A 27,788-nucleotide genomic window follows, 5' to 3' on the forward strand; every position below is an offset into this window, starting at 1 on the left:
CCCTGCCCCTCCTGGGCTGCGCGGCCGTATTTACGGGTGTCCAGCAGAAGAGCTTTCCTGCCCCGTCCCTTCGCGCCTCCCCTGCTGCCTCCCTCTTTCCCCGAGACGTATCCCGTGCGCGACTTCCAACAGCACAACCCGGCAAATAAGCGCGACAAGATGCAATAAGGTAGAGCTGCGTTTGCGAGTCTGAGGTTCGTTTAATAAACGACGGCAGGAGCTGTAAAACACGTCTCCCGCTTAGCGAGCACGACGCCGATCTCTGCAAGGAGCTGCCAGGCGGGCTCGGTCCTTTCAGGGCTTTAAGTGAATCCGTTTCCCCTAAAGCTCTGAAAATTAAAATCCTCCGGAGCTCGTTTGCTTTCAGCTTTGTCAGAGCAGGCGTTAAGCTGAGCGCGCCGGGCTCGGTGTGGGACGCCGGCGGACGTCTTCAGGCTTGTCCTGCATGGCCAACAAGGAGGGGAGGGGAAGGGAAGGAAAACTGGGGTGGGGGAACGTTTGAGACCCGTTTATATTTAGAGCAGAAAAGCGATTTGCCCCGCTGCTCACGAGGAGGAGCCGCGGGCGCTGGCAGGTGGGACCGGCTTGGAGAGCGCCGCAGAGGCTTCCCTGTCCGAACCGGCGGGCCCCGACGCGCAGGTCAGGGCTAGGCCAGCGGCTCCGCTCTCCTTGACGGCGTTTCCAAACCCCGCAGGTCCCCGTGCGCGTTACCCATTGCTTTTTCTCTTGCTTGCTCTCACGCAGCCCTCCCAGCCCGGAGGCCTCGCGGTCGCCTTCCCTCCCTCCACCCCTCCAGCAGGAGCCTCGGAGGATTTTAACAGGTCTCTTGGGCTTTAAAGTCTCTTAAATCTGTGTCACGGAGATGTCATTGGATTGGATTGGGCTGGACTGGATTAATTCCTATGGAGGTCTGAATTTGTCCGGCTAGCATCACCGTTGGGTTTAATCAGAGCTAACTAGATGCCAGCAGCAGAGAACCGAACAGAAATATTTGGTGGGCGCTTGTTTGCCGCTCTGTATTTTTACATCCCTCTTTGCTTTACAGCCCAAGCTTGAACGGCAGATGGGGAAACGGAGACAGTCGCGCACTCGAGGTAGCCCCTAAAACGTGGCGTCGCTCGATCGTCCGGCACGGGCCCTGGGAGGAGTAATGTCTCCCCAGTGACATCTCTGCTGGGAGCAACCTTTCTGGGGCTTCGGGAGGGGTTAATTAAGCACATGCCTCAGTTTCCCCAGCCAGCTGCCTCGGTGGCTGAGACATCTACCTTCTCCTAAAAGACATGGAAGGGCTTGGCCACGCGCCGCACGCCCCGGCTGCGCCGTCCGATGGGGAGCCGCGTTCAGCACCGCGATGCAAGGAAGGTCTTATATGAATTTATATAAGCTTATGTATTTTATTTGCACGTGGTTATTAACATTTATATGTTACTCTGCCAAGGGCTTCTCTGCCTGCAGCCGCCCTTGCCCACGGCCTCGCAGGATATGACGGCAAGAGCGGCAGAGGCCTGAGCTTCAAACGTCCTACCAGAAGCCCAGTTCCCGCTAGGAGGGTGATTCTCCGAAAAGCCGTCGTCCGTGGCAGCTACCCACCGCTGTAACGTGCCTCCAGGAGCACTGACGGCTGCCGCCTTGCCATCTCCTCCTCCTAGGAAGTCTGGCTGTCCTCCCTTCCTCCCCCGAATCCTGGCAGAGTCCCAAAACGCATCCCTTCGTGCTTGATTTCTGAACCAGGCTCTTTGCTCAGCGGGGAGTAATTAAGTCAAGGCTCTGGTTTAAGCAGCTGGAGTTTGGGGGGATATTGGGGAGTGGAGAAGGGCAGAAAATAGACATAAATCTTTTTTCTGTGTGCTTTTATCCATACTGACAGCTACAAAAAAGCCCTTTCTGGCTTCAGTCGCATCACTCCTCCGCGCAGTGCGTGCCACTCCAGCCCGGGGAGACCCACCACGCGACCCTCTGAAAACAGCCACTTCTCTTAAACTTTCAGGGTGGCGAGGGGAGAGGAAAAGGGGAAAAGATTGAAAAGGCTACGTTTGTGGCTGTTGGCGTTGCCTTGCAGACAGGGGATCAGAGAGACGACGGCAGCCTCTCCTGGACGGTGGTCGTGACACTGAGGAGTCCGAGGGAGCTCAGTTACCAGCAAGCAGCTCGGTCCGGGGCAGCCGTGCTCCCCCTTGGCCGATGCTGTAAAACAGACTTCAGATCTGGAGTGAAAAACCCACAAATCCTCCTTTTTTTTCCCCTTTCTTTGCAAGGCGAATCCCTAGGAGATTCTCCTATACGGCAGGCGAGAGAAGGGGGAAAGTCTCCGGCCACATTCCTCCGTTACAACACACCTGAGTTGTTGATGCTAATTAACAACATCTGCTCGGTGGGTGCAACTTCCGCCGGACCACGGAGAAGTTTGCAGGGAAGAGCTGAGTCGGGGTTTGCTGCTAAGCTGAAGAAACCTTCTCGGGACAGCTTCTGACGAGAGGTGAGGAACAAGCCATTTGTTTTCTCGAGTTTGAAAGTCAGAATGACGCTGCTGGGTGAAAATAAGATTTCAGAGGGAAGTGGCAAGGAAAATCCAATCAAAGCACACTAAGTGTCTGTTGGTGAAGCAGCCCTAGCATACCATATTTTCAAACGTGTATCTTATTTGAAAATATGCTTATTATCTTTCAGCATTAAAAAAGCAGGAATAAAAGCCCCAGCCACACATCTGGCTGGATGTCCAAGACCTTGACTGAATGTTTTCCTGCCTTAAGTTAGGGGTCAGGCAGGAGCCAAGACTTCAGCAGTTACTTCCAGTGTTTCTTAGGTGTTTGAACAAGACGAATGTTACTCAAAAGCTTTGTAACAGCTTGTAGAAAAACGCGGTTCCCTCGCAGGGCAGTGCTGGTTTTGGTGGCACTATGTGTGTGAGTGGCCTGCAGCACTAGCAAGGGAGGTGCAGCCTGTTTCTTAATCGGGAGTTTTGCAGCCTGGTTTGGTGAAGGGCTGCTCCAGGAGGGAGTTTATGGAAGAAAAGAGTGATCTTTGCTTATGCGTTTCACAAATGGGCAAGAGAGTGATGTTCACCTGGCGAAGCTGTTACAAACGGTTGTTTGTCCTCTCTGCAGCCAGTAGAGCCAGTTGGGACTTTTCCACCCACCAGGAAACTTGTTTTGCTGGAATCAAAGCGTGTGTTTTGTGAAGATACTTTGGTTTGCAGAGAGAGAGCTTTTGTGTTTTGATGGCTCTTTCTTAATGGTCTCAAACTTTCTGGCCAGGAAGTGGGAGACGAGAGTCCATCGTGAAAAGCCGGAGGGGGCTGAGCCCCAAATGGATGTTTCAACACCATCCTGTGTCACACAGGCTTTGGGGATGTTTTGTTTTTAGTGTGCTGCAGAAAAGAAACAAATATTGCAGCTGTGAAAGGTTTGGGGAGCCAGCCGTGCTCCCCGCGAGCTGCTCCGACGGTCCAGGTCCAAAGGCAGAGGTGGCGTGCGTGCTGCTCGTGGGACAAATTTCTGAGCAGGCTCTTTCCCACGGAGTCACTTTGTGCACCCTCGCTAAAAAGCCATAATAAAACAATCCTGATTATGTTGCTGCTGAGGTTTGGCACAGCTGGCATAAACCTACAGGGTGAAGGCCTCGGAGCGCTGAGATCCCTCACCCGCTCCTGCGGATTGGGAGGATCCGCCCTGTGCATCGAGAGGACCGCCGGAGGAGCGCAGGGCTGAACGCTCGGCCACGGGACCGGAGGAGCCCGGCGGGAAGCCCAGGGCTCGGCCCGGCCCCGCTCTGCCTGGCCCTCAGGCACCGTGCGGGTTCGGCCCTGGGGACCTGCAGAGCTGAGAGACTAAAAGCCCCAATCGGTGTCTCGTCATCTGCTCTCGATAACTCCGGCGACCGCTGTGACCCGGCCGCTCGGTGCTGCGTCTCCCTCCTCCAGCCCTCTCCCTGCCACCTCTTCCCAGCGCCCCGCGCAGGCTGTTGATATGGTTTTATTGATCTCTTTTATGTAAAGCTCATCCCTGCCAGTCACCGGTGAGCGATAACCCGGGCTCTTTGTTCCCCTGCACGATGGACCGTCCCTGGGCAGCTCAGGGTGGCCTGGGAGAGGCTGTAGAAGGTTAACGTCTCTGTTAGGTTACAAATCGCTCTGAAGAGGTCTGCTGTCGCTCTCAGGAGGTCTGAAATAACCACCTGGATCCTTTATCTGTTAACCAAAGCTCAACAGCGTGCGCTTGGCATCCTCCTCCTCTGCTGCTGGAAACGTCGGGGGGCCTAGCACTGAGAGCCGGGCTCCCTCGTGGTGGAAGGGAGGGCGCTTTCCTACCTTCCCGCCAGCACAGGCCACCCTTTTGGTTTCCTCCTCCTGCCCCGATGTGAGGAGCTCCTTGCCCCAGGGCAGGGGCTCTGGCAGGGCAGTGCTCGCCTGCCGGTGCGTGCGTGTCGTGCCCGCTGCGCGTCCATGCCGCGAGCGCAACCTGCTGAAACCTCCCTTAACCTGTCGTGCACCCGTCGCTGAATTTCTGGGTTTGTAACAGTTTTGAACCACGTGCGAAGTGCCAGCGGCGCCACGTGCCGAGGCCCTGACCGCAGGCGGTCGGGTCCCGCGGTCGGGTCCGGGCCGCGGCGTGGGAAACGCTGCCGTTCTCGCGCCGCGAGTCACGCTGGAGGGCCCTGCGGGAGGGCAGGGGGATGGGGGCTCTGCTGGCATCTCCTGAGTCACCTCCTCAACCTGCTGGAAGGGTCTTCCCTCCTCTCTGATCGTCCGGATCAGGAAGGGAACTGCAGGCTGGGGAATTAACCCGCCAGGGCTGGGAGGAGAGGACGCCCAGCTCTTTGCATTGCTGCTTCTTTGGTGATTGAGATCCCAGCTGTGAAGCTGAAAAATCATCAGTGCAAGAATTAAAAAAAAAAGGGCAGCTCGATGTGGCTCATAGGCATGGCTCATGGCTTTGGCTTGTTTGGGAAGCAGCTGAACTGTGCTCCAACTTGACAGCGAGAGACAAATACGCTGCTTTGCCTCCGCTCACCTCTTCGCCCCGGGCGGCCAGCTGCCCGGCACAGCGTGCTGGACGCGGACTCGTCAGCGTTTCCGGCAGTCATGTTATTTGCGTTGCGCTCTTGGTCGAGTTCAATTCTAATTCTGCTCTCTTCGGGGGAAGGCGGGCAGCTGCTTTGATGAGTTAACAGTAGGGTTTAAAATAACCAGCATCTGTTCTTTGTGCGATCGGGGGCTCTCCTAGCACCGCTCTGCCTTCCAAAAACAAGCTCGCCGGGGAGGCGCGTGCTGGGGGCCCGCGCCGTGGTGCCGCCTCCGCTCTAAGCGATGGCTCATCCGCAGCGGGTTTGCTGCGTGCATGGGATGAGGTTCCCCGGCAGCTCCTCGCACAAGTGCTCTTGGAGAAGCCCTTAGCTGAGGAGCAAAGGGGTCTCTGCAGGACACCGGAGTTATCCTGGCCTTTGCTCGTGCAGCCCGGATCTCCTCGAGAGCTGGGCTAGGAACAAGCATCTGGGGGCTTGTTTTCCACCTGCGTTTGATCCCTCCATCTGTGCGGCTCTGAAGGTCCGCAGGAGACCTTTCTTCCCTCCCCAGCCCCGAGCTCCGTGTCCTTCTATTCGGCAGGGGCACGGGGAGGGGTGAACCCGCGTGCAGCAGCAGGGACAGGACGGAGGGGTAGCAGCGCCTGCCTGCCCACCCAGCGCGCTCGGCTCACGCGGCACAGCCTTCACTGGCGCTCAGGGAGCCCGGGGTGCCACCGGGTCTGTCCGAATCCTGCAGCCACACCAGATGCTCTCGTGAGGCCGGTCTCGCGGCTGCCAGCCGGTACCCGACCCTCTCAGCCGGTCGGTCTCGATGTGCTTTTGCTGGCTGAAGCCAGCGTCGCCCAGCCGGGGGAGCGGACGCAGGGAGCAACGGCCGCGAGCGATTCGGAGGTGACCTCTGTGCCTGGCTTAAATCTGTTCGCTCGTAGGTGAAAGCAAATTAGTGTCAGAACTAACAGAGCCAGGTCCAGCTGATGCAAGGAGACCTGACAAGACGCTTCCCCCCGCAATGGAGGCAGCTGCCGAGGCCGGAGCGGCACCCCAGCGTCCTGGCTGCCGAGCCTCAGCACCAGCCGCTAACCCTTTCCCTCCCCTGCTCTCGTTTATTGGGTGTGGGAGGCGGTGGACGTTTTTTCCCGGATGCACCGAGCGCAGCAGTCTCTGCACGACACCAAATTAATTAACGCTGGGCAGGCAGAATGCAATTAACTACCCTGGAGCCTGGCCAAGATGGGGAGGGCAACGTTCCTGGCTCCTGCGGGAAGCAACCCGGGAGCTTTCGCGGGCAGGACCTTGCTTTTGCCGTACAGCTCAAGGGCAGGAGGCTTTGACTGAGGCACGTCCTTCTGGAAATGCCTCCTGCGGCCCCTCTACCTCTGCGCCAGGGCTCGGATCGCCCTCTCCGCCTGCTGCGTAACCCCATCTCCCATCCGATGCGTGATCCCGTCGCTGGCTTTTCTCCCCCACCATCCTGCCAGGGGGGCGGCGTTTGCGGGAGATTGCAGCACAGTTGGCAAAATCCTGGGCAGAAGTAATCAAGTGAGAGGCCGTGGTATCGTTGCAAGGACCAACTGGCTGGATTTTATTTATTGCTGCCGCTCGCTGAGAAAATGGGCTCAGGAGAAGATTCCTGGGCCGCGGCTGCTGCGGGAGATGGGCAGCTTCTGTTAAATAGAGCATTGCCTGACAGAGCTGTGATTTAGCTGCAGCTATTTAAAGGGGTTTGGAGGCAGCCAACGCGGAGCATCTGCAAGCAAAATGGGCAGCTTTGGCCGTCTGGCTACTTTGAAAGTCAACTAAAGAAAAAAACGCTAGTGCAGAAGCGTCGAGGAGGTGGCCGCGGAAGGGGACACAGTGGAGCAACCTTCGGGGGTCCAGCTGTGGCATGAAGCGAACCCCACTCCCAACCTTCGCGTGACCCATGCGGACGCACGTCCCTTCCTCTACAGCGCCACTCCAGCCGCGTGCGTGGCCTGGTGTTGCCTTATCCTCGTTTCCTCGCTGTCCATCCACGCCTTGAGATGTGCACGAGAGCTTCGTGTTTGGGCCACCCGTGAAGCCAGGTAGCCCAAATCCTTCAGCCTTGGGAGATCTGCGGGTAAGGATCAAGATTAAAACGTCAAGTCCGTTCCTCCCTGTTACACCGGTTAAACGCTTTACTCCCTCGTGGCTCCGCTGAGGCCAACCTGTCTCGTCTCGCGCTTCGGTTGCAAACTCCGCCGCGTCCGGCCCCGGTGCAGTAGGCCAAGATCGCCCAGCGCGGTGATGATAAACCAGTCCTAGTTGCTGGAAACGTCGGGGTTGCGCCCATCGGAGGCCGTGGGCGCGCCGCATTGCAAACGCGCTCTTGCACCCCGCGCAAACCAGGAGGAGCCAAGAGACGTCCTGGGGCTGCTCTAGCTTACAGCTAGGAAGCCGGTGGAAACCCCATAAGCGCCCGCTTCCGCGTCACAAAGGCAGCAGGATGCGGCCGGACCTGCAGCGCGGACCCGTCGTCGGGGCGAGACCCCGCGCAGCAGGCGCGTGGGTCCCCTCGGGCAGCGCGGGGCACGCTGCCGGTCTGCCCAGGGAGCCCCGGCTCCTGCCTGGTGCCAGAGCAATTCTTTTATGTTCTGTTCTCCGCCAACACAACACAAGATTAATTACAGCCATAAAAACATTAGGAGCTTTCTAAATATTTTATGTGAATAAGCGCACACAATACGAGTTTTTTTACTTGTTACGTTTTCATAAAGGACATTTTGTTCGTAGTAAGTGGGAAAGCCGACAGGTGAGTTTATTTTTAGTGCTCCGGTCCAGCCTGAAGGACTTCGAATGTGAGGAGGACACACAAGCAATAAAGCTGTGATCACAGAACTGTCCCTGGGGGCGGATACAGAGCAAATGGGGTTGAGATTAAAAGAAGATACCCACAAATTTCAGCCCAAAACACAATTTCGGTTACCCTCTGGAAACTGCTTCTCTTCCCTTGCGCCCGAGGAGATCCGGCCCTTGCCTTGCTTCGGCTGGAAGCCAGGAGTGAAGCGGTCGCCAGGTAGGGGACCGCTTGACGGCCGCCGGTTCGAGCGCGGCGGTCGCTGACGCGGTTGTGGCAAGGTCTCCGCAGCACCACGCGCCGGCGGTGGTGGTTTGAGGTGGGGGCGACCCAGGTAGGACTCATTTGCCACCTGGCTTTCTCGGGAGTCAGCCTACGTTTCCCTCCTTGCTCCTGCCTGGCTGCTGCCGTCCCAGGCAGAGCAGCTCTGGGCACCTCACAGTTGCGACAGACAGCACCTCTTTCCTCACCCTTCTTGACAAACTCGAGCCGTCCCAGCGAGTCATCCAATTTACAGGTGTCACTGTGGCAGTGCGAGGCAAGAAGCCATTAGCGGTTGGGTCTCCATGTGTCTCATTCGCGGTTTAAATATTGAAGAGGATTCAAAACACCTCTTCATCTTAGCAGTTGACCTGAAATGGTATCTGTGGCGTCATGCAGCTGTTATTTTTTGTGAGCTGTCATGGTTTCTGATTGCCGAGCGAGGAGATGCGGCGTTCCTGAGCCCTGACACGCAGCAGGACTCGGAGTTTGTGCTGAATATTTCATGCAGACACATGCAGACAGAAGCAGCAGTCTGTTTTCAATTCTGATTTTCTCTGCTTCTCAAGGTGCATAAATGATGCATATTGTTTAAGCCGCCTGGTTTCGGAGGGAGGAAGAGTGACAAATGCCTTTGCAGTCGGTCACCTGAGTTTTGGGTGAAGCAGACCTCATGTCTTCAGCTGCCTGTACAATATTGTAAGCAAATAAGTGTCCCGGCTGTGCGAGCCCTCCTGGATCGCCGTGCCAGGGAGCACGCGAGACAGCGGTGGATGGGATGGTGGTAGAGGGACACCAGGGCTGACCCGGGCTCTGGCTGCGTCTGGGCTGCCAGTCTCGATCCTGCATCAGCCGTACAGAAGACCCAGCAGTAACTGATGCAGCCTGACTGGACCCAGAGTCAGGCTTGGCTCTGTGTTCAACAGGATCTATGGGGCTGCCTGCTAAATACCCGTAATCTCAAGGTAATTAGGTGATAATTAGGTTTCAGCCTTTCCAAGGCTTTATCAGATCCAAAATGATGCCGTTTGCCTGCTGATTATTCTTTATTTGAGGAACTTCAAGTGAAGCCCAGGTAATCTGTCTCTGCTTGTGGTGCAGGAACATGGAGCCCACTATGGCCAAGACTATGGCCCGCTATGCCCGCTCCCACCGTGGGAAAGCTTGGGCGAGTGCGGGGCCTGGCATTGCCGCACGGGGCCGTGAGTGTTCCTGGCCTCATGTGGACCACCTATGGCTTGGTAGCCCTCTTAATTTGGTTCAATTTTGTGGTTGCTACATGCCATAGGTATACATAGGCATACAAGCCGACCCGTGGCTCCCAGGCTTGCTCTTTTTGAAGGTGATAAGAAGCTAATTAGAGCCAAGCGTAGCTGCAGCTTGAGTCGGTGCTAACCGTAAAGCGCGCCTGCCGGGGCGTGCGCGGAGCAGTGCAGAGGAACAAAGCTCACCTCCCCTTCGGCACGCGTCACGTCCAACGGCTTTGCCTCGCAGGCAGAAGGTGTCCAAAAGTGGAGGGGCGACACACTACAAGAGACTCGGTGTCTGGCACCAAGGCATCTCCCAGCCAACAGTGGCAACTAGGATCTCTCCGTCTCTCTTTCCCGGGCCGAACGGCAGAGGAAACCTCCGCGGTGGCGACGTGTCACTGGAACGAGCACCAGGATCCCACGCACTCGTGCTGGGGCCTCCCTCCTGCCCGTGCGGCAGCTCCACAAGCTGAAACGAGGAAGCGGGTGATGGCAGCGCAGCCCTCGGCTCTCTCCCACCTCTCGAAACGTCCCAGCACCGCTTCCCCGATGCTCTGCCGTCTCCCGCCTGCCCCTCTCCTCTCTCGTTCTGCCCCAACGCGCCGCAGGAGAAGAAACGACCTGACGGAGGCGATGTGGCCGATCCGGGGAGCGCGGAGCCCCGTCCGCGTAGGCTTGCTCCGTCGGAGGCTTGGCAGCGGACTCGGGATGGAGGCCATCAACAGTCATACGTCGGGAAGGGTCAGCGCCAAAAGAAAGGGCCTGCTGTGTTCATCCTCCTGCTTCCCAATGAGATGTCACCTGCCGATACTTATGGAAGCTGCATCTCAATGAAAACTCTCTGCGGCGTTTCAGCAGCTGGAAAAGAGCGATGAGAGGAAATCCCGGTGTCACCGTCCATCCTTCTTTGCCGAGGTTCTCGCGAGCGGAGGCTGCCCACCCGATCTTCTCTTTAACAGCCTGCCTGTGACTGGCAGTACAAAGAAAACCTGTCATAAAAGAAAATAAAAATCAGTTGTCGATTAGAGCTGTTCTTTAACTGAAGGTCAAACAAAAATTACAAGGCAAACCCCAGGGGTATATTTTTAAGTGCTCGCTGAAGGCAAAATCCAGTGTACAGGCTGCTGGGGGCTGGCTGCGTTCGCAGCGCCCGGGAACTGTGACACCTCCACCAGCCCCATCCTGCACTGGGGTTTGGCTAGAAATTGGGTGGTAATTCCTGCCAGGAAAGGAAGAAGCCACCGAAGGCCCTTCGGGGTGCTGGAGACCAACGTCCGTCACCGCAGCAGCTGTGGGGCTGCTCCGGGGTTTGGCTTCTTGGTCTCTCTCATCAGACCAATTTTTCTTTTAAATGACTGTGCAGGTTAATATAAAGTTGTTGCAGTAAAACCAAAACGTCTCGGCCAACATTTCTCCAAATTATTGGTTGCCTCCAGTTTGGAGGGTTTGACTCTTTTGGTCCCAATTCCAGGCTTGAACCATTTTGCAATACCATGATGTTTTGTGCGTGATGGGAGGAAAAAAAAAAACCTCCCACCCTGGTTTTTCCCCTAAGCAGCAAAGCAGAGACTATTCAGATTTCATTACCTGGGCGAACACGCTGTAGATCAGCACTCTGCCTTCCCTCCTTTTTTTCCTTAAGGCCATATCTACTGGTACATTCACCATAAATAATCTTCAGCCTTCCTGGGGCCTTTTATACTAATTAAGTCTTAAAGCAGGCAGAAACCAGCTAAGGGAGACTTATTATCCCCAGTTTGCTGGTCAGTGGTGCGAGTACCTTGCTTCCTATCTTCCGGAGGTTTTTTGAGGGAAGGCGCTCGAGTTTGGAGTCGCTCCTCCCTAGAGCCGGTGTAATCCGGAATTGCCAGTTTTGGGGAACTTTATTATAGAGCTTCTCCATTTTAAATGATGGATTTTTTTTTTTTTTTAAGAAATCCTGGAGGGCAGATGCTTGCTGGCTGGAGCACGCCAACGGCTCTGCCTGCAGTGTCTGGTGGAGGAGGGAGGGAGGAGGAGGAGGATGGGGGAGAAGGAGCAAAGCGGTCTCGTCAGCAGTAATCATCCCCGCGGTCCTGGCGAAGCACAGGCAGCTGCTTGAAGCTGGAAAGAGATGTTTTTGGCGTGCAAATCTTCATCTTGAAGTGACCCTAAACAGTTGAAATGAGCACGGGCTCTGATGAGAAGCACTGTGCGCGAGCGGGCGAAGGGACGCGGGAAACTTCTCTTTCTCCCTGAATGTGTGTTAAATAATTTCAGTGCTAAAAGACCTCATTAAAGCTTAATCCGCTAAACTAAATCTTTATGTACGCGACATTGCCAGTCTTCAAGTAATCCTCGCGCCCGTCCGCTCTGCGGCGTTGCAGAAGCTGGCGGCCCGGCTGGGGTTTATTGCGTTTGCTTCTGGCAAAACTCTGCAAATAAAGCCTCCGCGACGGCTCATTTTTCCTTCTTTCTCCAAACAGAGCTCGCTTTAATCCGGTGCAGCGCGTTTAGCGGAGGTGCTGGCAACTGCTTTCTGCAGAAGATAGTTGACTGATGGGGAAGGGAGGCGGAAAAAAAGGTAGTTTAGGGGCCTAAGCCGGAGCACCGGCCGAGAGGCCTGGGGAGAGGGTCCGTGGCTGAACTGCAAAAGCAGAGGGGGAAAACGTCGCTTACAGCCGACCTAAGATTTATTTTTTTGGTGAGGGGAGAATAAATTGGAGGAAAAACAAAATGTTTGTTTTGCGTTGGGGGCGAGGAGGGGTCAGAATTTCCCTTTTTTAAAGCCACTTCACAAACGAACATAACCGATTCCTAGCCGAAACGTTTCACCCACTCCGTTTGGAAACGTTTAGTTTTGGAAACGCTGAGGAAGTTTTTAAAAAATCAACTTTTTTTTTTTATTTTTCACCCACACTCGAGCCAGGTTCACGAATCTGGAACCTGTAACCTCTGGTCAATTAAGTACAGCAAAAAGTTCACCCAGGCCTGGTGAGAGGATTAACGGGAGGCGACGGAGGTGCGGAGGGGAAGGGAAAATAACTGGCTGGCTTCACCCAAAGCCCTGTGCAATCGATGGCAAGTCTCCAGTGGGCTCGAGGCCACGGCCCGGCGAGATGGAGGAGGTAAATAGGACAGGCGATCAATCGTGGGCAAGAGGAAGGAGGACAAACGTCACAAATCCAATATTAAAAAAAAAAAAAGAAGAACAGTGTTGAGTTAAAAGCTTTGGCTCGATGGAGTTGGCCTGACAGTATCAGAGCTTTGTCAGCACTGGGCCATGTTTCATCTCAAGTTGGTGCTCTTTGGCAAAAGTAAAAAATATATATATTTATAACGAGAATGCCGCTGTTTTTCTCTGCGCAAAGAAAAAAAAAAAAATCTCACCCGAAAGTTTGTGTCGCTGAGAAAAGCATGTAGCATCTTCCCAGAGAGGCGGTGGAGATCGCAGCCCGGTCGCTAAATGGAGCAGAGCAGCAGATGAGCATCCTGGTGGCGAGCGTCTCCAGGCTGGACGCCGGGGTGAGGGCAGCGTCCGCCACCGGCCCTCCTCGGGCCGAGAGCGGCGCGGGCCAGCTTCCTTTCCGAAACACCTCTTCCCCTTTCTGCCGCGCGCTCCTCCAAAGCCTGCTTGTAAAGCAGATCAATTAAGCTTCCTGCTTGTTATTGATATTAATGAAGGGAGAAAGCTGGCCTCCGAAGGCTCAGCTAATTTCCAGGTCTGATGCTTGTGCGGTTTGAAAATCTGACAATCTTTATTAAATTCTTAAAAAATAAATAGAGACGTCGCCATGGCCTTAGCTCGCAGCCGGAAAACCCGGGCAGGGGCAGGACGAGGGGAAGGGGATCTACCCTGGGCTATCCAGCCCGCCAAGAGGAACCAGCTTCTCAAACGAGGCGGAAGACCTGGCTACAACCAGCACTAGCTGGAGTCGGAAAGGCTTGAAGCGGCCTCCAGCAGCCCCGATGCTGGTCGCGCGTACACAGGGGCAGTGGGATGGGCGTTCTCGCCCGCCGGCGCGGCGAGATGCTCGAGGCTTCGCTGCCGGCGCCCTCCGCCACCTCGAGCCTTCGCCCCAGCGTGTTCGGCGGGGCGTTTCCCTTTCGCGGCTCGCCGCAGGTGAGACCCGCTGGATTTTCTCCCACCTACCACGCGGTTCGGAGCTGTTGGGCATCGCCTGCCTCCTTGGTCCGCGCCTCCGGGGAGAGTTTAGACACGCGACACGTCGTTTCTGGTCCGGGCTGTCAAGCGTTTGTAATCCCTGGGCGCCGCGGAGAACGTGCGGCCATAGGAATCGCTTTTCGAAACGGGTGGGGAGAAAAGCGGCGTCTCTTCTTCGCAAAGGGGTTTCATGCCCTCTCGCTGCGCCGGGGCCGAGCCGCAGCGCGAGAGGAGCCAAGCGCGCCGCCGGGGCCGGGAAGGGCTCGGGAAGCCCAGGCTTGGGGCGCCCGGGCGGCTTGGCTGGATTCGGGGCGCGCGCCCCGGGGAGCTCGGAGCGGAGGCGGGGAGGGAGCCCAGGCGTCCTGGCTCTTAGTCGCTCCTCTAATCACAAAGCGCGCAGCCTTGGCCGTTCTCCGCTTCTGGAGCGGTGGGTTTTGCACTTGGAACAGAGCCCGAAATTAGCCTTTTCGCTGGCACGATGGTAGATGGCGGATGCGGCTCCTTCTCGGAGGCTGCGGGAAGTGGTCCAATCCCTCGGCTCGCGGCAGCTTCCCAGGATGCCTTTAAAAGCACAAAAAGTCAAACTTCACGTTAGCAGCTCAGCTGCTTCAAATAACACAGAAGGAGCTAGGGGGAAGAAAATAAACAAACGCAGATTTTAACAAATATCTTCCGCTTCGAGCCCGTTCTGTTTTTGTTGGCAAGGTGAGTGCACTTTGCATAAAGCAAAGTTTGTTTTTTAATGGTAGTTTCAGATCTCGTCCTCACTTGGTGGGGGGGGAAGGGAAAGCAGCGATGGGGCACCAACCCCCCCCCCCAGTTTTGTATAAATCTCATCATCAGCCTGAAAGTAGACATTAAAATTACAATATGGCTCTTGACTTTGGGTAATTAAAAGCATTTTGTGATGACTCGCTTGATTAAAACGAGATCACCCATTTAAAATGAAAATTCAGGATGAAAATTGCTTTTGTTGCACCGATTAGTCTATTTTAAAACTCCTCGCTGTTATCACCCTAATAAAAAGCTGTCACTTCTGTCAAGTAATTCACAACACGAGGCATTTGCATCTCTTCCCGACTCGTGTTTATTTCCGTAATTGCAAATGGTTTCTCCTTCTTCCCTCCGTCGTCCCCCGGCCCCTTTCGGCTGCAGGGGTGAGAGCCCAGCGGGGATTTGGGGGCCGAGGGTGCTGGGTGCTCCCCCGTGGCACCCCGGGTGCCGCGCGCAGGGGGCCGGGGTGGCTCGCGCCAACCGCCGAGACGGCGGCTCAGGGCCCTCGCTGCCGCCCTCGGTCTGGGGCCCGCGCGGGGAGATCCCGCTCAGCACGTTTCGGGAAGAAGGGAAAAATATATATCTGGGCAGGGTTGGTACTTTCTGCCTAGAAAACGCCCCCGGTGGGTTTAAGCTGCAGCCCTGGGGAGGCCCCGAAGCGCCCGGCCGGGGGGCTGCGGCAGCTACCCAGGGCTTGGATCCGCAACGTGACGGCCACTGCTTTGCTTCGAAACCTCTCTCCCTCTCTCTGGGCTGAAGGGAACGATAAATCGCTGCCGCTAATTGAAATGTTGACGGAATAGATTGAACGAGTAATGATAAAAGCCGGTTTCCCTGAAAGATCACGGGTGAGATTGCGTGCGCGAGAGCGAGCGAGCGAGCCAGGCTCCGGGAAAGAGGGGAAATAATTGCGTTTCTGCCGGTAGCCTTTCTCCGTCGCGCTCCAGCTGCGGCAGCAGGACCGCAGACCCGGCACCCCGTCCCCTGCCGCCTGTGCCCGGGTGTACAGCCGCGTTTGGTACGCGCGGCGCGATACCCGGGGGTGTATAACATACGGACACATGCATGTGTTGCGAAGCTTCGTGTTTTCCCGTCCGGGCGCCGTCTCAGGCTTACAGCTCGAGACGTGAAGGCACGCGAGTCTCTCCCGTTCTCCTTTTTTATCTTTGTTTCCATAGGCAGCTGCTCCCCTCCCGGCTCTCTCTAACGTGACGGCGCCGGTACGCGGCTCTCTTCCAGGGCTGAGGGTTTTCAATTTATCTGCACAAAGCACTCGCGCTTAATCTGGAGAGCGCGGGGACGTTAGCGCCGCTCGGAGCCAGGCAGCCCGAGCAGGGCAGCGGTGCGAGGCTCGCTGCTCTCTCCGCTTTTCTTCCTTTTTTTCCCTTCTTTTGGGTAAACCGGAGCCAAGAGCTTAAGGAAGGAAATAAAAAAAAAAAGAAGACGCACAAAACAACAGCAAGCCTTTGAAGGGCAGTGTGCTACTGGTAAATGTTTTTTCTTCTTTCTTTCGGAGTATTTCTCTCTGATATTCCCACGAGCTGCAGTTGCTCCGACTCCCGGCCGTGGCCTAACCCTCCTCCTTCCCCCAGCGCTTTCTTGATGCTGGAAGCATCTCACAAAGCCGTAAACTCTGGGGAAGAACTGAAATAGTAGAGGGGAGAGGAATCCCGCTGCGCGGCCGTGCCCTGGGAGCGTTGCCAGAGGCGCTCGGATGCGGGAGGGCGCCGGGACGGGGGCGCAGCGGCGATGGATGCTCGTCCCCAGCACCTGCCTGGCGCCCAGGGACACGGCGCCTGGCGCGGAGGACCGGCTGGCGGGTGCCGGTTGCACAGTCAGTCTGCGTCCTCCATCTGTCCTGCCCTCTCGGGGGCCGGGGACCCACCTCCGCATCCGCCAGCCGGGGACCACGCGATGCGGAGGGGCAAGTCCTTGCACTTCGTCCTTTCCACGTGCCCAGCTTGGGCTGAAAACGGGAACTTTTCCACCCATTTTCAAGCTTCCCCCTGCAAGCACATCCTGAAGCATCCCAACCGCCCCGTCAAGCACTGAGGTTTCCCTCTGGGCACCGCCAACCAGCCTCCATCCATTCCAGTTCGGGATAAGCCAGATCCGCACACTGAAACAGAGGTGAGAAGTGCCTCGGGGCTCTTCCATTTCAGCCCAAGCAGAGAAAAACTTGGTGAATTTGGTCCAACTCCTTGGACCAGAACCTCTCTGGAGGCTTTTTTTGTTCTGCTTTTCTGGGTTCGTAGCTCTCAGGGAGACAAAGAGTGAACAGCCACAAAATCAGCCGTCGACTCTTGCAGGCCCAGGTTAGCGGTCAGGTGGGAGCAGGCGGATAAAGCTAAGGCACCGTTGTAGCTTGCAGTATGTGAAACAGGAGCACGCGGTATCCGTATGTTTTCTTTCGGAGAACAAAATCAAGATGTAAGGAAGCAGTGAGGGGGATGAAGGGGGCGCTTAGCAGGCTGTGATTAATCTGCAACCTGCTTAATCGGCCTCAGGATAACGAAGAGTTGTCTCTGGATAATTGAGATCAATGGCGTTTCATTAGGGACTGCTTTGGAGAGCACCCAGCTGCAAAGGCCGGGCGAAGCAAGGCGGCGGAGGCGCGAGGACCGAGGCTGAGAAAAGCCGCGCTGCAGCGGAGCGAGGGCAATGCCCCCCGCGCTGCACGGGGGACGCGCGGCAGGAGGCGGCCCTGGTTCACGATCGGGACCCGGCTGCTCAGCTTGGGGCTGCGGCTTCCCCAGTGCACGCTCTTTGACATGGATGATGCTTGGGAAAGGTGAATTTTGGGATGAACGCGTGCTAAGGCTGTAATTATTGCTTATCGAGTTACCCCAGGTGGGAATACCCGAACTGCTTTGGAGTTTTGCACGTAGCCGATCTGCTGCTTCAGTCTGCGCCCTCGCAGAGCGGTTGGATCAGGCGTTCCCGCAGAGGGTCTGAGCCCCTGCTGCCCAAATTGCATGAGCAGAGAAAACTCTTCTAATTTTTTTGTTGCACGGTGCTGATAAGGTTGGGGAGCAGGGTCATTAATTCCAGAGTTTGTAGGAGGAAGCTTTCAGCCGTTGGTTTCTGTGCCAAGCCCTGGCACAAGAATCAAATACCCAGAACACGAGACCCCGAAAAGAGAGAAAAGTGTCATTTCGGATCAGGGAAACTGCACCTGCTGCTGGACACAAACAAAAGGCGACTTGGCAGCCCTTGCTTGGGCAGCTTTTTTCTTTCTTTTCCCCAGCAGCTACGGAAAGTGTCCCTGGTCGCCGTCCCGAGGAAGGTGGGCAAGGCGGGCTGGTGGGCTCCCGGGGAAAGGAAAATAAGAGAAGCCTTTGGGGGCCCACGCGGGACCCGAGAGCTGCCAGGCAGAAGGAAGCCCTGCAGAGATGGGTGACGATGCTCGGGACAGCAGGCAAACGGGCTCTGCTCCACCTTTCTGCTGGCTCGCGGGGCCACCGCGGAAAGGCTGGTGGCCGGAGCGCCTCGCGCCTGGGAGCAGTCCCTCTCGGGGGCCACAGCCTCTGGGTTGATTTGTTTCGCTACAGTAACTGAATTGAAGATTTTATACAGGATGCTGGATTTTATTATACAGTTGTCAGCCTCATTTTTTAAAAAAACAAAAGCCCAAAGCCCTTTGCAAGCTGTTTTTCACAGTTTCCACTAGCAAATTTTTTTTAGCACTAGCCCCTTGAGTCCAGAAGCTCTGGATTGAAAAAGGGGGAAAAAATAACCATCATGAGACCTAAGCTGCCAGGCTCAAAGATGGGCAGGAGAAGTTTGAGATTGATGGATTAAATAGCCGAGAAGTTGTGGTAGCTCCAGGATGGTTTCAGATGAGTGTTCAAAATCAGCGGTGTTTAGGGCAGGGGAGGCGGTGTGAGGAACTCGCGCTCTGATTAGCCCAAGGAGGAGCGGTTTGGGGCTGTCCCTGCTCTTGCCCTGGGTGTTGGAGGTTGTGAGAGGCTCCTCCAAGCCCCTGCAAGAGCCCTTGCTCCAAAGGAAGTCATTTCTCAGATCTTTTGAGAGGTTTGCAAAGGTTAATGAATAAGGAATCAATTAATGGTTTCCTAGCCTTGCACTTTCTCTTTTCATTTAAAGGATTCCTTTTTTGAAGATTAGTTTAGTGTTAAAAACAATCTGGTTTTGCTAAGAGCTAATTAAATGTGGCACCTTCTCTCCCTGCCCAGCTCTTGCTCCTCTGAGCAAAGCTGGGTTCCCGGCGCAGCTCGCCGGGGTGGCAGCGGGGACCCAGCCTGTGCCTTGGGGCAGCAGAGCCGCCGACAGCCCCTCCATGAACTCGGCCTCACAAAAACAGTTGCCAAAGCAGTTTGCCACAATATTTGTGGGCTGAGACAGTTCCCTGTATCTCCAGTTTGTAGTCACTGGTTGTGACTGCAGCCCAGGGCCAAGAGCATCCACTGGTGCTCACGGGCACTTGCTGCTTACGGGGGGGTTTGGACACCATGAACTGCAAGGGACTGGTCTCTTCTGCAGCGGCAGTGGAAGATGCGGGTTTCCTTCCTGCCTCAAGGGGATCCAGAAGGAGCCACCCAAAATACTAACCAGGTATAGCTCCAGAAAGCCAAATACAGACCGAAAGCAATATCAAACAATCTGGGAGCAGCTCACGGCAGCAACCCCCCATTGGATCCAGCCACCAGCCTTGATGCTGCTGGAGGAAAGAGGAGTCGATCCCCTCCCAGCACTTGGTGTGACTCCAGCAGTCCCAACTCTTTTGGGACTTGTATACAGCAGCACACTACATTCCCAGTCTCCCTTAATTTAGGCACTGCTTTACCAGAACATCTCCCCATCCAGGAGAGTCTAAATTCCCCAAAGTCTTCTGTGGACTATGTCCATTTACCCAAGCTCGAAGCCCACCAGACCCAGCAGACAGCCACTGGCTGAGTTCGACACGCTTTGGGTGAGTTTCCCTGTGAATCCGGCCCATCGGTGCAGGACCGACCTCCGGGTGAAACACGGGGAAGCAGCAGTCAGCTCACATTGGTAGTGGCAGCAGTACCAGCCCCTGAAAAATCAGAGTTCAACCTAGTGGCAGTATTTAATCAAGAAAGTGCTTTTATCTCCCTTATTGCATTGGAAACCCATTGCACCTGGTCAGAGAGCTTTTTGGTATGTGCTGCTCAGCCGAGATTTTGCTCTGATTTATTAAAGCAGCTTCCCCTATTACCAAGCCTCTGGAACAGAAACACCCATCAAAGGTTTAAGAGCCTAAATGGGTGTTAATTAGCCCAGCGGGGAAGCCAGAGTTTCAGTGAGGTTTATCTTTAAACTACTATTAAGTTTGACAATGTAAAGAGATAAATTCAGTACTTAATTCAAGCCTCGCCTAATCAAATAGATTATAGTTACCCGTATCTAAAATGTAAATAATCTTTAACTTCGGGGGGGGGGAGGGAGTGTTTTATGGAACAGAAATGTATTGATACTTGCGACAAAGCACTGCTGTCCTTTCTCTCGCCCCCACTGCACATCGTCCACCACCAAATCCCTCTTAAACCGTTCTCCTTTAAAGGGATTAGGAAGGATGAGGGATGGATGGGAGCAGGGGAAGCAACCAAGGCCCGGTGCCGTGTTTCGAGGCTGATTTCAGACGAAATGCATGCGGAGCCAGGCACAGCCCAGCGCCCCGGCGATGCTCGGCGCAGATAAAGTTCCTCCGAGCGCTGATGGCTTATTTCGTCCTGGGTATTTTGTATCTGTCTGAGGTACAGGGAGCGTTATGCCTTTTGCTAAGTATTGTATTGATCCTGATGTTTAAAACATGGAGGCTCAGGCTGTAATAGAGCGCTCAGAGAGGCAGAAAGCATCCGTTAGCGGGGACGATTGCATCCAAGCAGCCAGAGCTGGTGTAGAAGGGATGTGCCAGACCCTTGTGCCACCCTGCAGTGTTTTCGAGCAGGAGGGATCCTGGGCCACGTCTGCATGGAGGATTTTGACTCCTGCTGCCCCAGGCTGCAAGCATCCCGAGCCCCGGTTTGCACCGAGCTCCTGCCAGCAGCCTTCTCCTCGGCTACGGGAGAAGGGAGCATGCGCTGGCCCGGCTGCGGCTGTTTAAAGTTATAGAGAAAAGAAATAGAAAAGCAGAAGAAAAAAGAGTTGCCTAAACTCAGCTGAACCTTTTCTAAGACTGCCTGTCTATCTCAGGACTCTGCAAAAGGGCCACATCTCTGTCTAGTCAGCAAGGAAATTCTCAGTTTGAGCACTGGGCGAGGGAGGGAAAGGCACGTTTCTAAAGCTGTGTTGCTTTCCTTTTCTTTTTTCTCATTCCCTCCTGGTGTTAATCTAATCATTTTGTCCAGGAGCGGGAAAAAATGACAGATGGGAATTTATAGGTGGCAGGACTTTTGCTGGGACTTTCAGATATTTCCAAAACCTTGAGGAATAAAGCTCGACCATATGGATTACAGACTTAGAAACCAGTCTGTGCGCTCGGGGTGCATATGCACTTGTGTATGGGCACTGAGATATTAGCCACACACACAGGAAAAAAGCATACAACAAATTTATCTTTACAACTCTTAAATTATCTTTCAGTTGACACTTATTAACCTCCTGCCAAACTCATTATCTATGTGAATAAAACCTGAGCTATCAAACAGAAATGGCTTGTAAGGCTGCTGCCCATGCTCAGGGAAAATTGCTTGTGCGCAGGCAAGCCGAAACAAGGCACTTTTATTATTTTATTTTATTTCCGCCTAAAAAGCCAGATCCTGAGCCTTGCTGAAGCAGGCTCCAGGCACAATGCATGGGGGAAGCATTGACGTGCAGAGAGCTGAGAAATCCGGTCAGAGGAAACACAGTCTGCAGCGATTTAGGGTTTCAGGTCTCAGGCGGGGAGCGCTTCTCCCCCGCTCTGGCTGTGCTGGTTGCTGCGGGTTTCCTAGGGCCGGTGCCTGACGTTTAGAGATCAGGAGTGGAGGCGGCTTTGGCTTGCTAACAGGGAGGGCAATTTGGGTCTGGGATTTGCAGCCTCGGGAAGGAGAGAATATCCGTTACTTTCTAAATATCTGTTCTTTTATCAGTGGAAAAAAGCATTTCCTTTGGCCAAACAGCACAGCCTCAAGGATTTAACACGTGGGTCTGGGCCAGCGTTTTCCATCCTGCTGCCCCTGACCTTCTGGATGACTTTGGGGAAGAAACATCACAGACTCCTTTCTCGGCTCAAAGTAGCTGCTAATGGCCATTCCCACTGATGACCCACTCAGCGATATTGCCCATAAAAACCAAGAGACAGAAGTCCTTTACAGCAAAGAAGGGGTCTGCAAACCCCTACTTGACCACAGCCTTTCCCACCCATCTGTAGAGGCAAATGTCCCCACTAGTGCCCCTGCTCAGCAGCTGCTCGTCAAGCCCAGGTATTTTGATGGCTCCAAATGAATCCAATAAACAAGGCACCTCTGCGCAAAGAGCAATTAGAGGCAGCCGAGTCCTGCTCCTTTCCACAGCTGCCTCTGTGACAGGTTAAAAACCTTTCCCAGCTTCAGTGCACTCCTGGTAGCTTTTGGAGGCTGCTAGAGCGAGGCTTGGGGCTGACAGCCGAGCTGAGATTTCCCCAGGTAAGGCAATGGCCAATTAACCCGATGAAAGGGAGTGAGACGGAGCAGACAGCGCTTCTGCAGGGGCACGTGGGTCCTTTTCAAGAGAGGAAGAAGCAGAGAAAAGTAGAGAATTTGGGGCTTCGTGGGCCCCCCTCTTTGTCCAGACTGGTTATAGGTTCCTTTTTCCCCTGATGTCCCCATGGGGAGCAGGATATGGTTCCACTGTTCTTGGGTTTCCTATCCTGGGTATCCAAGCGCTGTCCTGGCCGATGATCTCTCCCCTGGATGTGCGTGGGTCCCTATGGCCTGGCTGTGATTTCCAGCACAGGGAGCCGGTGGTTGTTTGATTCATATAAGTGTCACTGTGTGTATGTGGGATCAGTGTTATACTAGTGTCTATGCTCAAACTTTGCATGTATGTGTGTGATGGACATGGCAACTGTCTCCGCAAGCGTTGTAGGTGAGCTGGATGCTAGTTACATGTGGAAGGGCGGACAGACCGTCTGCAGGCAGCGAAGAGAGAAGAGGCACGGGAAACGGGAGCGCGGCCCGCCTCGAGCAAAAGTGCCCCAGCGTGTGCAGGGCTGACTCGACTGATAGCGATAGATAAGCTCATTGCAGCTGGTTTGCGTACAAGCTGCATTTGTAGCCTAATTGTGTGTACCCAGTATGCAGTGACTGTGTCCCCATGTGCCATCTGGCATGTGTGTGTGTGATCCATGCAGCAAATGTGTGTTTATTTGTGAACTGAAAATGTTCTGCATCTTGTGCAAGGTCAGTTAATGAAGAGATGCTCGAGACGGGAGGGAGAAGCCCTCCTGAAGCAGAATTTTTTGCATTTCCCTTCACGAGTTAGGAAGGCTTGCTCCAAGCCATTGCAAAGCCAGATGAAAATCAAGCCCCTTCTCAAGCAACTACTTTAAGGCTGAGCCAGGGCTTTGTGGATTTCCCCTCGTTAGACTCTAAATTACTTCCTTCATTTTACCCCTCACTCCTGGAGTTGTCTCAAGCCCTGGGGCTGCAGGCAGGCATGGGGCTAATCTGTCGCGAGCTCTGCTGTCTGGTGGACTTCAGAGACACACGATAGACCCCGGAGCTCAGGCAGGCTGAGGCACCATCCATCACATCCACTCGAGACAGCTGTCAGCAAAGCTAATCATCTGCCGCCCAAGAGATGTCCTCCTGACATCTGCCTGGGTCTGGCAGCCTCTGGGAAAGGCTGGTGCTTCCTCAGCGTCATTTAATGGAATAAAGACAACTGCTGACAGTGGAGGAAGCACGTCAGGAAGAGGAGAGCTGGGTGGCCTGTCTCCAGGGCTGAGCCCTTCCTCCTGCCTGTGCCTTGCCTTGCAAGCTTCCCACCCAAGGGACGGTCAGCAGGGCCACAGCTCACTGCTGCTGGTGTCACAGGCAGTGAGAGGGAGCCCTTTCCCATGTGTCATGCCTGGGGGTGTCTTTTACAGATACAGAGGCCAGCAGAGATTCTTGTCCTCGGGAGCAATAATCACAACTGACGTCAGCCTAAAATGTTAACTGCACCCCTGTGCTTCCCTCTGAGGCTGGGAGCACCATCAATAACAGGGCCATGCTGTCCTCTGTCGTCGGAGAAACCCGTAGATCAAAGCGCTGGCTATTTTCATATCCAGCAGCCTCAGTGAAGAGCAGCCTGTCATGTTATTGCATGTAGGTTTGGCTGTGCAGGGCTTTCCCTGGAGACAGCCTCCCTCTGCCAAGACTTATGTCCTGCTGAGCCACAAGCATCTCGTGCCACCCAGTCCTGCCGACAGCACAGCTCCTTCCCATGCTATGGGATGCTGTGACCTCCCAGTTTGCTGGGGCATGCAGTGGAAACCCGTTAACTTTGGCTAGTGGGCAGCGGGTCTCATGGGGAGGATGCTGCAGAGCGCCAGGGAGCTTGACATGCACAGTGCTCGTCAGCATTGGCCCAAGGGAGCCCAGAAGGGCCAGGAAGGTGAGGATGGGGTGGGAAAGGGGCACTGAACTGGCTGCTTGAATAAGCCCCTTCTATTCAAACCAGAGAGGTAGGGCACTTGCTGATCCATATTCTCCCTTCCCAGGCAGAGGAGCAATTTGCCCTGAGCTGAACTCCCCGCTGGAAACAGATGAGAGATTGCAGCGTGTTTAATTCATGGCCCCGTGTTTCTATTTCTGGTTGCTCTCAGGCCTCTCTGTACGAGCGAGGCACCTTGCAGGCACTACTTCCCTCCTCCTTCGCGTGCATCTCTCCTGGCAGTGCGTGCCGAGTGCAGGTCTGTCGGTTGGGTTCGGGGTGATGTAGGGCCACAGGAGAGGAGAGACTTGCTGGAAAAGGACACCCAGATGCAGAGGGGATGCAGCTCTGGGGAGGGTTGCAGGGCCCTCATTGCAGAACGGTACGAGCACCGCACACCGCTTTGCACATTTATCCTGGCCGTGCTCCGAGTGCAGGGCTCTGATTCCCATCTTAAAGGCAGCAGAACAGAGGCACGGAGGTGCCAAGGTCACAGGGAGCCTAAATTTAAGTTCAGGTGCCCCTGAATGTGAGATAAGGTTGAGTATGAGCTTTGGGGTTAGGTCACCTCTCGTTTTCAGTCTGGGCTTGGCCTGCTGTGGGGTTTGCAATCCCGTGTGGGATTGCAGCCATCCCTGCACCCAGCCTTTCCTACCTCTCTCCCTTCCCCAGCCAATCCCTCAACCCCAAGATTAGCCTCTAGACAGAGCAACCTGCCCAAGGGCAGGTAATTCATGGCTCCAGATGGGCTGTTGCGTCACTGCCTGACCTACAGCGCTGCAGTCTCTCCTGCCATTGGCTTGCACAGGAATTTCCTGGGCCAAGGCAAGCTGCAAGATATACATATATATATATATTTTTTTTTTTCTCTCTCACTCTCTCTCTCTCGCCTGCAAGCTGCATGAGAGCAAAGTCATTGGCATAGCATAAATAGGGAGCATGCTGGGTGTCCGCTGGCTAAGCTGAATCCCCCTTCACCCCCTGCCGTTTCCAATTTGTAGCCTGTATTTTAATTCCCTGCCCCACTGTTCCCTTCCCGCTCTCGTAAAAGCGACCGTCCCACCCGAGCAGTGGCTGGCAAAGCAGCTGCCATTTGCAGCTAGATAATGATGAAGATACTTTGGTTCCCGTTGGGGTTCCAGCTACAGGAGCCTGGTGCTGTTGGCACCAAAGGACAAAGTTGCTTCTCCTGCTTTTATCTTTTTTCCCCCCTTCTCCTTTAACTATAGAATTGCTTTTATTTATTTATTTTTCTATTTGAACTCTTAATCCTGTCCTGTTGGGGACGGAGGAAGGGAAACACTTGCAAAATAGGAACAATAACAGAATTTCTCGTAAAGCATCCTTGTGTTTCCTAGGGTAGCGGTGAGCAGGGGCAGACCCAGGCCTGATTTGAGAGTGGAAGAGCTGATGGAGGCTCTGCTGTCATGCCCTTCCTCCCCACCCTGCGATGCAGGAGTCTGTGGCAAGAGATGAGCCCCATCTCCCTGGCAGTCCTGCAGTGCTTGGTGGCTTGTTCTTGCGAACTAAAGTCTGGGGGTGGAGAGAGATGGAAGAAAATACAGAGATTGTGCTGGCAGAAATGGTCACGGGGTGGGGAATGCACGGAACAGAGCATCCTTTGCCCTCCAGCCCCCTCCACTTGCGTTCAGCTGCACTTCAAGAACCAGCTCCCCACCGCGACTGTGCCACACTTCTCCCCTGGAGCGTGAGGGGCAGAGGAAGGGGGAGACCTGCCCTCCTGTGATCGTTAAAAGCCCAGATGAGAGGAGAAGAAGTCCTTCCCTCAGCTCCTGGAGAAGCAAGAAATCTCCCCTTGCTTGTGTGGTCGGCAGAAGGCAGCCCATCCTGCGATTCCTTGGCTGGGAAGAGAGAAAAATGTGGTGCTCAGCTTCCCGCAGTTTTTCTTTTTTCCTTTGGGAGGGGAAGCAAGAAACGACAGGCAAAGAGATCTGGCCAGGGTGATTCAACAGACAGTGGCAGAGCATGGGGATGAATAATCTCCTGATTCCCATCTCAGCTCCCTGAGACTGTCTTTGCCTTAGACAAATGAGCAGCCTTCAGTGGATACCCTCTTTCTTTTTTTTTTTTTTCCTTTTCTTCTGCTGGCTCATGAGTAAATTCAATAAAACAGCAGGAGATTTGTTAGGATTAAGGTCAAATAAAAAGCGAAAAGGCGATTGGATTTGTTTTATGATTGATTATAGAAAGTGCAGATATTTATTAACAGCCAACGGGATAACTGTCAGAATGATTCTATATCAACAAAAAAAACAGAAGATGAGTCAAATCTTCTCAGTGTTGTGGGAACAAGATTAAACCAAATACAATTGATGCAGCAAATAAAGATGTCAATGTTAACAGCTGCTATATAATTCCAACTGGTCAATCTCATCTGAAATTATTTATATATATAAATATATATACATATTCATACTTTTTTTTTTGCTTTTTAAGGAGTCTCTGCCAATTGCAAATGCTGTCAGTGCCATAATTCAGGAGTTGAGTCATCTTGTCTGTCTGTACAACATCTGACACATCTCAAAGGAAGGGAGCAATGCAGAGGCTGCAGTGCCCTGAGGAGGGTCCCATGGTGGCGTTGGGATCCTTGGGTCCTACCTGGGTGCTGCCTTGGGCTTAACTGTTCTCTGAGTCAGTTTTCCTACCTGTAAATGCTTTTGCTTTCAAAAGAGTGCTTTGAAATTTCTGGATGAAACAGCTCATGGGAATCCAAGAAGCCCTTGTGTTGCTACAGTGGGTCATGATACCTCTGGCTCTCACAAGGGTCTGGGCCTCTCCACTGCCATTCCAAAGTGTTTTTTTTCTCTGACAGTCCTAGAAAAGCACATTCGTGGAGGCAGGGGGTCGCCACGCAGGGCGCTGAGCCCGCTTTGCGGAGGAGTACCCTGCCCTCCCTCCCCCAGGCTATTCTGATCCTCCTCCATCCATCTGCAAGTGGCTTGCTATTAGTACAGAGCTATTAAAATTCAAGGTCAGATTTGATTCTATATTGATCATCACGAGGTAAATTAAAGACGTCTTTCTTCTCTTCTTCTTGTGTTACAGTGCCAAGAGGCATCCCACTGCTCTCTTTTGCAAGCTGCTGCTGCTGCCCAAGTGTCTCCTTGGACGGGAACTGCTCTAGCCACAAAGGTTTCATGTCTCCTGTTAAAGAAAGAAGCTCCAGGCTTCAAAAAAGCAAAAGTGACTCTAGCTTGGAAGACTGTTAAGGCTGTTGATTAAATGGAGGTCTGAGCTGATGTCCAGTCTTCCCTGCTTGTATCTCTATCAGAAAGGACTAGGCAGGGCCAGGCATGTGACAGCTCTGTCCATTATACAGGGTTTGGCTCTTCTAAAGCACAGTGTGGACACCTTGTGTCCCCTCACAGTTCAACCTAAAATGTAGGAATAACCCCCCCCTCTCCCTTCCCCATGGCTCAGCACCTGCAGATCTCAACTCCTGGCACTCACAGGAGAGCTCAGCTCTGAGCATTGTTTTTTGCAGGACTGGAGCACGTCAAAGCTAAACCTGCAGTTGGGGTCTGCTGCACCAGGCTGGGAACTGATGCCAGTTGTGACTTCACTGGGAGCTGTGGGACAGGACTCCTGATGCTGACTGGGACAAGAACAGAAAGTCCCTGACAAGTCTTTTCCTAAAGCATCAGCATCTTCCAAATTGTATCTGCTTATACTTTGCCAGTGACTCATTCGTTGATGTTCTGTCCCATAGGTTACTTTAAAAACAGGAATAATTATGCTGCTAATTATCATTTGAATTATTCATTTTGTCCCCCTCTCCCTTTCTCCTGGAAGAGGGAGATGCATTGTCAGTTGTGGCTGTCCTTGCACAGCGTGATTAGATGCTCTCTCTTGTGCAGTGACGGGAGAGATCTCATCAAAATCAGCTTCCAAAAATGGAACCAGAACCAGGAACTGCAAAGGT

General features: G+C 54.0%; 1 long non-coding RNA gene across 1 annotated transcript; it reads left to right on the forward strand.

The window, feature by feature from the left end:
- The first annotated feature begins 56 nt into the window (after positions 1 to 56).
- Positions 57 to 27,591, forward strand: LOC138062384 (uncharacterized). Its single transcript, XR_011136435.1, has 4 exons — positions 57 to 169; positions 1,046 to 1,094; positions 2,256 to 2,476; positions 26,912 to 27,591. It is a non-coding gene; the product is annotated as an uncharacterized lncRNA (long non-coding RNA).
- The last annotated feature ends 197 nt before the right edge of the window (positions 27,592 to 27,788 follow it).

This window comes from Struthio camelus, chromosome 26, assembly GCF_040807025.1.
Source record: "Struthio camelus isolate bStrCam1 chromosome 26, bStrCam1.hap1, whole genome shotgun sequence".
NCBI lineage: Eukaryota > Metazoa > Chordata > Aves > Struthioniformes > Struthionidae > Struthio > Struthio camelus.